The following is an 11,225-nucleotide window of genomic DNA, read 5'->3' on the forward strand; positions in this document are numbered from 1 at the left end:
AGATACCTATTGTATCGATTATTATCACTACTATAGGTTACTTATTGTTGCAAATTTAAGTGATACTATTAATTTCGTAATTGATACATTTGCTAAAATAAGAATCCAAATTAACAGGCTATAGCGGCGATTATAATCGCTACATAATGGATTATACTATAATTTAGTTTTACAATGGCTTGTCAAATGTTGCCGCTATCAAACATATGGACAATTATAATTACATGAGTATAAATTTAAATCACAAATAATTATAAGATAAAAATAATATTATAAATAAATAACTCATAAAGAGTAAGTCATAAGTCATTACATAGGTGATATATAATTGTCTAATAGTCTTAAAAACTTAACAAATGTTATCTAATAATCTGCAGATGACAAGATAAATAACTAATTAACTACTACAATGCAACTTCTAATATAGTATAACTCGATAAAGTCATGTGCTTCCCCAAATACACCCAACTTCACCGTTTGCCAAATGAAGAGTTATCTGCAAGTTAAAAGAATGTACGATAATTAATATCACTAGTATGGAAATATTTCTCTACAATTAATACACTGCAACATACCATACAAACAACAAGCCAAAAGATTAAGTGATGAATGCAGTTAAGTGCACTCAGAGCTGGAAATCTGGTTCTAAAAATGCAGTTAAGTGATGGTTAAGTGATGAATGCAGTTAAGTGCACTCAGAGCTGGAATTCGGAAATCTGGTTAAATGCAGTCAAGGTAATACTGTAAACACTTCTAGTTCTGTTTCTGTTTACTTAAAATGACATAGAATCCTGTCAGCAAATAGAGCATGAAAAATTTACCAGTCAATGAAACCATGAAAAACAAAAGGAGATCCGGAAGCAAATAGACTAGCACTAGTTCCACATCACTCGTCATTCATGCAGTTGAAATGCTTGTGTTTAGGTCCTGTAATGGAACTTGGGAAAATTAGGTGAGTGCAGGTGTAGCAGGAGTGTTTAGGTCCTGTAATGAAACATGGAAGCTGGGTTACCAACTGAAATACAGATTGTTGTAAGTTCTTATGGGTGAGATCAGGTGAAATGCAAAGATTGCAGGTGAAATGCTAATTATATGGAACCTGGAAGCTGGTGTGTTTAGGTCCTGTAATGGAACTTGGGAAAATTAGGTGAGTGCAGGTGTGGCAGGAGTGTTTAGGTCCTGTAATGAAACATGGAAGCTGGGTTACCAACTGAAATACAGATTGTAGTTAGTTCTTATGGGTGAGATCAGGGTATTCAGTTAGCGAGGGTGGCTACCGGTTCAACTGAGAATGGAAATGGTGTAGGAAGAACTGTCTGTGTTTGTTCTTAGCTTGCAGATTATGTTCAACAGTTCAACCTTGGAAAAATGTCTGTATTTTGTTCTACTTACTTAAAGCCCAAGTCCCAAACAACCTATCAAATACGTATTGGAAGACCTGAAAGAATAAAAACAATGTGTGACTCAAAACCATTCATGATAGCTGTGTTCATTAAATTTAGTGTTTCCACTTTTATTACTCTGTATTTCTAATCTGTACATGACACCTTCTTACCCATTTTTCTATCATCTTGGACGATTGCTGTTCATAGTGGTGCCATATTCTGAAGGAAAACTACAAATGAAATTGTGTCCTAGAGAAGTCAAGAAATTAGCACTTCATAATGCTGGTTTCCTTGCACAAAAGCGTCTTGCTAGTGGCCTCAGGCTCAATTACACTGAAGCAGTGGCCGTCATTGCAACTCAGGTGATTAACTCTTACTGCCTCTTTTTACATCCTTTATATTCATCCTTTGATTCCTTACTGTTTCAGCATCCTCAGCAATTGGGTGTCAATACTAGTTTTCTGCTAGTGTTTATTCATCCTCAGCAAAACTCGTTTAAGAACTGTTGAGTATTAGTTCATCTATTCACTGTCACTACAAGAAAACGGCCATTGGCCGACTACATTTTCCGACCACAAGAAAAGTAGTCGGAAAATATTTAATATACCGACTAAATATTATTTGGTCGCTAAATATATATTTTGCCGACTACTTAAAAGTGGTCGGAAAATTACGACTACCTAGCAGATAATTAGCGGCTAAAATGTGGTCGTGAATTAATTCAACCAAATACCTAAACCCAAAAACCTTACCTACGACTTTTACAGACCAAAGGTAGTCGGAATATACCGACTATTTTCACACTGGTCGCTAAATTAGTGTTTTGCGACTAAATTATTTTGGTCGGTATTTACCTACTACCTTTTGTAGTCGGAAAAGGTGTGGACAACAAAAAAACCTGAACAAATCTTGTAAAACCCCTTTTTGGTCGGAAACTTCAAAACCCATAACTCTACCAAAACCCATTACTCGACCAACTAAAAAACAAATCATAAAAACCTAAGATCTGGAATAGACCAACCATCGTCGATTAATTCACGTCAACCAACCATCGTCGCCGGCCACCCACCCACCATCGCCGGCGACCCCACGACACAACCACCGCACGACCCCCAATCGACAGGCAGCCCAAATTCACCAAGCAACCACCGCAGACGACGCGACGCTGGCCACCCATTAGACGACGCGACGCTGGCCACATTCATCAACCACCAAAGACGCGAGGCAGGCAACCACCACCTTCATCAACCACCACCGACGCGACGCAGGTACACCTACATTTGATTTCTTTGTTAATTGATTTTTTATTTTTCAAACCCTAACCAATTTTTTCTGGTAATTTTTTGGTGATTTTTTTTTCGTTAATGGTGATTTTTTTGTGTTGGATTTTTTGTTCGTTTTTTGATTTAATATTTGATTTTTTGTTCGTTTTTTGATTTAATATTTGATTTTTTTGTGTTCAATTTATTTTTCAGGCGACTCTTCAGACCACATATCTAGTTGCTCAAGAACCTGGTGATGAAAATATACTACGAACACGTACATATGATGTCAGCATAACGTAAGATACAATCCCTATTATTAGTTTTTTGAATCTCTGTTAGTAGTTGTTCATTTGATATTTCTTGATGAATTAATTATCTGCACTATTTTGAAAGCCTCAAACTCAGTAAGTAAATTTTTATTTTAAAATTTGTTGATGATGTTAAGTAATGATCAACAACTTACTGTTCATATACTTGTAATTGACAAACTTGAAGGGCGAGGTTGGGGAAAATGAATTTTGCAGTGCTACTGGCCTCTTTTATGTGAGAAAAGCAAAAAGAAACCATTGTTATACATAAGAGATTTGAATGTATCGAGTGTCAATTGTTATTTCTGAATTATGTGATTCATACCCCATATGGTAAAAGGGTATCTTTTTTGGTGCCTCATACCCCATTTCAACCAAATGATCACCATCAACCACCAACCCACCAACCGGTCACGCTGAGTCAGTCCGGATCGGTGATAGACTCAGCAAGATGATTCATTTGCACTCAGTAATTTGACTCAGCTGCTCTCGCTGGTTCATCCTTTGCTAAACCCACACCCTCACTCTTCAGGTTTCTTTTACCAACTATTATTTCTTTCAATTTTGTCGATTTTTGTTTTCTTTGAACATTCATGAAACTAATATAATCTGGAATTAATTGTCTGATTCATTGTGATGCTTCAATATTTGCAATTATTTTGTTTTTCTGTATTGGGTTTTCCTTAATATGGGTTTTCCTTAATCTGGGTTTTCCTTAAGCTAGCATGTTCTTGATGTGATTGATTCAATTTACTTTGTAAAATGTTGTGTTGAACATACATTAAGATGTAGTTTGTTAATGTTTTGTTTGAAACGCGAATTATGCTATCTATTTGTAAGGAGCGAACGTTGATAACCATAGCATGTACTTCTTATTAGAAACTTACATATATCGAACGTTTACTGTTTTTGGAATTTATTTATATAGCTAATGTTTGGTTTTTGTTTTACTAATTAAACAGATGTCTGGTCGAGGGGATAGTTCAGGCAGTGGCCGTGTTCGTGGAGGTGGACGTAAAGGTGCTCGTGGGGGTGCTCGTGGAGGTGCTCATGGAGGTGCTCATGGAGGTGCTCATGGAGGTGCTCGCGATAGTCCACATATCACACAATCCACTCAGGATACCTTCTTTGATGATGACATGACTCAGGGTGAGTATGATAGTGAGGTTGTACCTGAGACACAACAAGATGAAGTGGTTGTTGAGCCGGGAGTGTTTTGGATGACACCTGGTGAACTATGGTATGATTAAGTTTCTTTTTTTGGTAAACTATGGTATGGCTTAGAACTTTAGTAACTACCGACTAATTTTCCTTATTTGGTAAACTATGGTATGACTTAGAATTTTATTAACTACCGACTAATTTTCTTTTCCTTCTTTCATTATGTTAGGTTTGATCATAGTTCCCTCGCCCGACACATCACGAGTGTCATTCAAAAGTATTACCATGCAGTAGCAAAGCGAAACAGATCAAGGTAAATGTTGTTGATGTTCTAATTTTGAGTATTTGCTTTGAGTATAAGTGACTAAGTGAGTGAAGTTTGCTACTAGTCCTATATTAGTCATATATGCACATATTATAATTGGATGAAATGCTATTTGTTTTCAATATGAAATAAAAATAAGGACTCTTTGGTGATATATGTTGAACTTTTCTTTGGTGATATACGAAAATAGCATTTTTAGGCATAAAATGTTCCATAACGACCCAAATGACCCTTAGGAGTGCAAAACGAACTTGAAATGAGTTTCATAAACATATAACTACTCATATAAATCATGTAAAAGGTTTAGATTTTGAATATAGGATCGTTTGTTGATAGTTGGGAACGAAAATGACATTTTTAGGCATAAAATGACCCATAACGACCCAAATGACCCTTAGGAGTGCAAAACGAACTTGAAATGAGTTTCATAAACACGTAACCACTCATATAAATCATGTAAAAGGTTTAGATTTTGAATATAGGATCGTTTGTTGATAGTTGGGAACGAAAATGACATTTTTAGGCATAAATGACCCATAACGACCCAAATACCCCCTTGATTTTAAAGGTTTAGATTTTGAACATGTGTTCTTTTAAACTCCGCACCCCATATACCCCCTTGATTTTGATGGGATTTGGGGCTCTCAGTTGATACCTAATTCTCTTAGTCAAGGCGCTGGGATCTGACTTGCACCCTTTTTAGTCCCTCACTCCCTCTGCTCCAGTTTCATTATTAACAGCACCAAAGATTTATTATCCTAACCTACTGATAATATCAGGCCACTGACAACAATGCTCTAGCAGTCTACTCTTACAGCTCAGGCCAGTTCATGTACCTTATATGCTAGAAATCCGACCTGCCAAATTCACAATTTTGACGCATATAGTCTTCTCAACTGTAGTATACTAATCTCATCATCCTTATAAACATTAACTATGATTTCAAGAGCAGAATAGAAATATCTATGAATCCATTAGCAGTATCAGAACTTTTGTATCTGACAATTATGCTTTCCTAAGAATATGAAAATAGTGGGTGTTATGTGTTCCATATAATTCAGCATTCCTAAGAAAAGTTTACATGAACCAAAATTCAAACTGACTACCAACAGAGCAAAATTCCAACTGACTACCAACTGAGCAAATCAGCTCAGACCAGTTCATGTACAATCCTCTCTACCAACTGAGCTAAGGTAACTGAAATCAGCTTATGCCAGTTCATGAAAATTGTCAAACTGACTTTGCAATGCATCCACCTAATCAGAACCGGCAACCAATCCTACATACCTACACCAGAAGAAGACAAGCCAAGAAGAGCAAACAGACAGAACAGTTGACAGAACAGTTGGCGTTGGGCACCAACTGAAGGTGGCAGCTATCCCAGACCAAACAAGCTTTAAGGGAGCAATTAAGTCTTGTTGTCTTTTATCTACTTACGTTTATGTCATTTGTCTTTAGTTAACTTTTTGGAATTAAAAGGGAGGGAAAGAGCAAAACAGAATCATGTTGAATGTATTGAGTATTGGGACCTGATTATAATCTATTTGTACCCTACTCCACAAATTGTCAAACTGACTAAAGTCGGTCCAAGATTCAACGATTATTGAAATAGATTCAATGTTGTAACATAAGAAGCAAAAATGAGTGCAGTATGATCCTACTCTCCATACACCAATATTGTTCTACATCCTAGTTATGTCAGAAATGTCCTAAATTTCATGTTCTCGGAACATTTAACTTCACACCCAATGTTCTTAGCCTACTGGTCAAGGTTGGTTGATGTCAATATACTCAATCTCCATAAGCTACTGTGATAAACAACGATTTCGAGTCAAATCTTTGCTTATTTTTTTGTTCAGTTACGGGTCAACAACCAACAACAAATATCTAGAGCAGAAGTAAACAATTCTTACCGTCTTTGTACTTTGCTACCTAAGCTTTACACTTCATGACCCCCATGTCGCACTGCCATCCTACAAGATTCGACAACACCTTATAGTTATGTATGAAAATGGATTACAAATTGCCAATGCAAAAGACAAGAATAATTTTCAATAAAAAGGCAGAATTTCAATAAAGAAAGTATATAGAAAATGCCAACTACTTACTTGTTCACTCATATAAGTCTCCTCTTTGTTTGATGCATTTTCTACCAGAAATTGAATTAGCTTTGAGAGTTTCTCCTCCATAGCAGCTTGTTTCTCAAGTACATTCTTCATAGCTTGGTTATGGTTTTCTTGTATCGCCTTTATCCTATCCTCTACTAGATTCTCAATTTGCTTGTTGGAGACAACATCATTTGATAAAGCATAACTTGATTGATTAGTTGGTGTTTTGTCCCGTAAACTGGAAGGCAAAACTCCAAATCCCACTCCCCGCACTTTGCCACACCTTTCCGGCTTGTTAATAACTTGATCATAAACATCACTTTGCCAAGCAATTCGTCCTTTAGACTGTTCAACTCCACCGGGAAGTTCAGCTAGTTTTTCTTTCATTAGGTCTTATATTCATACAAAAAACAATAAATTTGCATTACAACAATATAGCACTTATCAAATTGTAGAACAAACTTCAAGTAGGTCACCAACTTACAACTGCTCGAGCTGATTCTTCATCAATTTTTTTTTGTCCTTCGTCTTTCTATCCTTATGAGTCTCAATATAAACTTGTGCTCGAGAAGGCTCCACGCCCTCGATAGTCTTAAAATACAATATAATATAGTAAGAACATGATTGAATCACTTATATTCTTTACAAAAATAACGACGGGAAATCCCGTCGCGAAAGGCCAATAATCGTTGATTAACGACGGGATTTTCTATCGCGAACCCGTCATAAAAGGGGGCCGTCGTTAATGAAAATCCCGTCGTAAATCCGTCGTAAAAGACATTTGCGACGGTTATTCCCGTCATTGTTTGGTTGTTAGCCCCGTCGCAAAAGGCTTTTGCGACGGGATTTTTGACCCGTCGTAATTAGGTTGTCGTTAAAGATACAAACTATTGTAGTGTATTTTAATATAGTTAGTGGGAGGTGGGTTAAGAGGTGGGGTTGGGGGAGAGTAAGGGTTGAATTTTTAATTATTTTTTGTATGGAGTAGGAGATAGGTGGGTTAATAGAGGTGGAGTGAGAAATAATATAATATTGTTAGAATATTTCCATTTTTAGAAACAGGTCAAATATTAAGGGACAGCCCGATAAGAAAAACAGGTCAAGTATTCCGGGACGGAGGGAGTATATCTTAAGAATAAAGATTTAAGATAAAAACCAGAAATAACATGATTAAACACCACTCATTTACCACGCATAAACATCAATAATATTCATAAATTTTGTACCCGCAACGCACATCAAAACCCGACTCTAACCAATCCTAATTTGCATCTAGCCTTAATCTAACCTAGCCATGATTTCTAAAGCTTGGAATAATGCTAGTTAATTACCTTGATAGCCTCTTGTTACAACCTACAAAAAAGAAGAGGACTCCAAGGAGACTTAGCCCTCTTGATGATCTTGAAAACCTAAGCACAAACAAGGTCAATTTAGAACATTGTATGAACATAGAACTCTTCATGGATGGACGAAAAGAAGAAGGGTTTAACCCATCAATACTTACATATTTTTACCCTTAAATTAAGAGGATAAAATGATGTTTCTTGGTGTGAAAATCCAGCATTAGATTTGTACGATTGGAGGGAGAAACAAGGTACAAAAATGGAGGAACAAGGATGTATACTCACGGTTTTTTGTGTTTTCTTCTTTGGGGTTGTATTCACGGCAAAGGGGAGAGGAGGCTAATCATATTCCTTGCTTGAAATTATACATGTGTTCAGAGAAGGTAATCGAGCTGCAGATTGGCTAGCAAATCAAGGTAATACCCAGAACAACAAGATAGAGTTGATTCAATTCCCGTCCCTAGCTTTAGGGCGCATTTTACATGATGATGTAGTAGGCGTGGCTATGCCGCGATTAATTCCTCCTTAATTTTGTAGCTTTGTTTTCCGGGGCCTAGCCTCTCTTTTGCATCAAAAAAAAAAAAAAAAAAAAAATCCTTGCTTGAATCAGGGCATAGATAAAGGGATTAGGGGTTATAAGTGGTATGGGAGTAAAAGAGTAAGGTTAGGAGGCATGTAATAATAAAAACAATTAAAACTTACTTAAAGAGTGAAAGAATCTTATGCATATATTTGACTCCAACCAAAGCCCACAAAATTCCCCCTAACTCACATCCATTATGAGGCCTTGAGGCCTACGAATCAACCTATTCTCACACACAAGCTAGTCCAAAGAAAAGGAATTGGACCGGGTTAAGTAAGGAGTCTCAACGCAACTCTCTTCAACCGTCTCAACTAAAAACTGTAAATAATAAAATATAATAAATTTCAAACTTTATATAATTTGATATCAAAATATATCTCATCAAAATATAAATTTCAAAACTATTTTTACACATTTCATATTAAATATTAAATAAAAGTTTTTAAACTTTTAATACAAAAATAATTATTTGCACATAAACGCGCGAAATTTCCTGTTCAAAAATCTGGGGCATTACAGTCCTAGTCCAGTAAGTGTGATGATTTGGTTACTTTGTATCGTTTTTGTCTTTGTTCAATTTTGTAGATGCGAAAAGTGTCTATAAGATGCATCGTTATGCGGGGCATGCCTTATGGGTACTTGGGGTTTGTGCAAAGGACTTACCGCGTGTTCCTTGTTTTCGTAGAAGAACTCGGGGTTTCAGCCCCCGAGTGTTTACCTTTGTTTTTTTTCTTGCGGTAGAAATTTTCTTTTACTTTTCATTGTCCTTTGGAGTAATGATCGAACTGTACGAATGGATAAATGCAGACATACGGTCATGTTGTTCGCTGCAGTAGGACGATAGGAGTTTTAGAAACTTACTACGTTTTATTGCCCTATTAGTTTGGAGCAACTTTCAAGTTCTAAGTAGTGAATCTTGCTTATGGTTTAGATGAGGGTTGTAGTAGACCACGGTTCGTTTTATGCAATTGAACACTATGATTTTCTCCCTATGACGTACGTATAGCATTAGCACTGAGAATTTGCGATAAAATCGATGTTTGGAGCAATTTTGAAGTACTTTTCTAAAGGCCCCAAAGATGGCTACGGGATTGGCTTCGTACACTATAAGAATTTGTATCTTTAACGACAACCTAATTACGACGGGTCAAAATCCCGTCGGAAAAGCCTTTTGTGATGGGGTTAACAACCAAACAAAGACGAGAACAACCGTCACAAATGTCTTTTATGACGGATTAACCACGAGATTTTCCATTAACGAAGGCCCCTTTTTATGACGGATTCGTGACAGGAAATCCCATCGTTAATAAACAATTATTGGCCTTTAGCGACGAGATTTCCCGTTGTTAATGGTATAATTTATTGTAGCGGTACTATAATGCTTGGTATATATTTTTTTTTCATATTTATGACGTTTTGGATGAACAGGAATTATCCAACTACTCAGAGTTCATAAATAATTTGAATCATACCCCAGCCTGCGAACAGATATCCCCTAACACATCTCGAACCAAGTTATGGCGGAATTTCAGGCCAACATCATTACCACAATGCACCGCGTGATCCCCGAAACGATCTATGATTTCGAAAGAGCAGCAAGGACAAGTAAAGTCAGGAGGGAACATAGGAATCGCAAGGCGATAACACAAAACACACCTGAATTGTCTTGGGTGCATCGCCTGCCCTTACCCCTCAATTGGGAGTGCTCTCAAGAAGTCTAGGGAGTGTGCCGCACGGTTGCTAATGAGTATAGCCTTTTCTCGAGGACTCGGGTTGTGCTGTGCCATCATCTTCTTCTCTACCATATCAAAGTACACTGTAGCCAACTTTTTCATAAACGGGGGGCTGGTACCACACGGCAGAGATCGAGAGGATCAAAATGACACAAATCCCGAAAGCTATTTAAAGCTAAATCACAAGCAAGGCCCAAAACAGAGTCACCACCATGCACAAGCAGTATGTTCTGGAGACCAAGAGACTGGAGACGCGAGGCAACAAACGCATATACAGAAGAATCCTGCGCGGTGTAGACTCCGAATCCACCAAAACGAAAAGGTAGAGTGGCAAAACGCCATTGCCAATCTCTAAAGCCAGCACCACCATCCACAATAATATCTTGAAGAACCTTCCTTCAGGCGAGATCAAAGGAAATAGGAGCAGACCCGAGCATATGCGGCGGACAAGTCCGTAAAGAGAAGTACAAACGACTAACCCCCACACAACCCCGCAGAAGAAGCAGCTCCGATTGAGGATCATTAAGCCCAGCCACGACCTCCATCAAACCCACAGTCCTAGCGACCCTGTCCTCTATCAAGCGGCTGCAAAAATCAGCATCCAAGCTAACTGGCCCACCCAGAAGCTTGACTCCATCCCTGGGGCGGCCAATACTAGGAAGGAAAAGTGTGGAATCGTAGCTCCTCGGATCAGGAGTAGGCAAAAAGATTTCTGTTTTCTCAACATTTAAATGCAAACCCATTGCCGGACCCTCAGTAGTGATCACCTGCAAAGCCGAAGAAACCAAAGCAGTGTCCCCAATAATGGTACCATCGTCGAGGTACCAAGCCATGAAATCAAGATTGCATTTTTCGTGGATCAGATGGACAAGTGGATGCAAGGTGAGTGCAAACAACAAAGGCCCCAAAGGATCACCCTGCTGAACCCCCTGGGAAGATAACAAGATAAAACCCTCATAATACAACCTAGCAGGACGTGCATAACAGAATTCAACCCAGGGATCGAGCGAAGGA

At 37.8% G+C, this 11,225-nt stretch overlaps 1 long non-coding RNA gene across 1 annotated transcript; it reads right to left on the reverse strand.

Moving 5' to 3' along the window:
- Positions 1-271: 271 nt before the first annotated feature.
- On the reverse strand, positions 272-8,753 carry LOC110782602 (uncharacterized). The gene is made up of 6 exons (XR_002531953.2): positions 8,057-8,753; positions 7,884-7,961; positions 7,037-7,143; positions 6,553-6,944; positions 6,358-6,417; positions 272-496 (listed from the first exon to the last, which is right to left on the reverse strand). It is a non-coding gene; the product is annotated as an uncharacterized lncRNA (long non-coding RNA).
- Positions 8,754-11,225: the final 2,472 nt, after the last annotated feature.

Source organism: Spinacia oleracea, chromosome 4 (assembly GCF_020520425.1).
Source record: "Spinacia oleracea cultivar Varoflay chromosome 4, BTI_SOV_V1, whole genome shotgun sequence".
In the NCBI taxonomy this organism is placed as follows: Eukaryota; Viridiplantae; Streptophyta; class Magnoliopsida; order Caryophyllales; family Amaranthaceae; genus Spinacia; species Spinacia oleracea.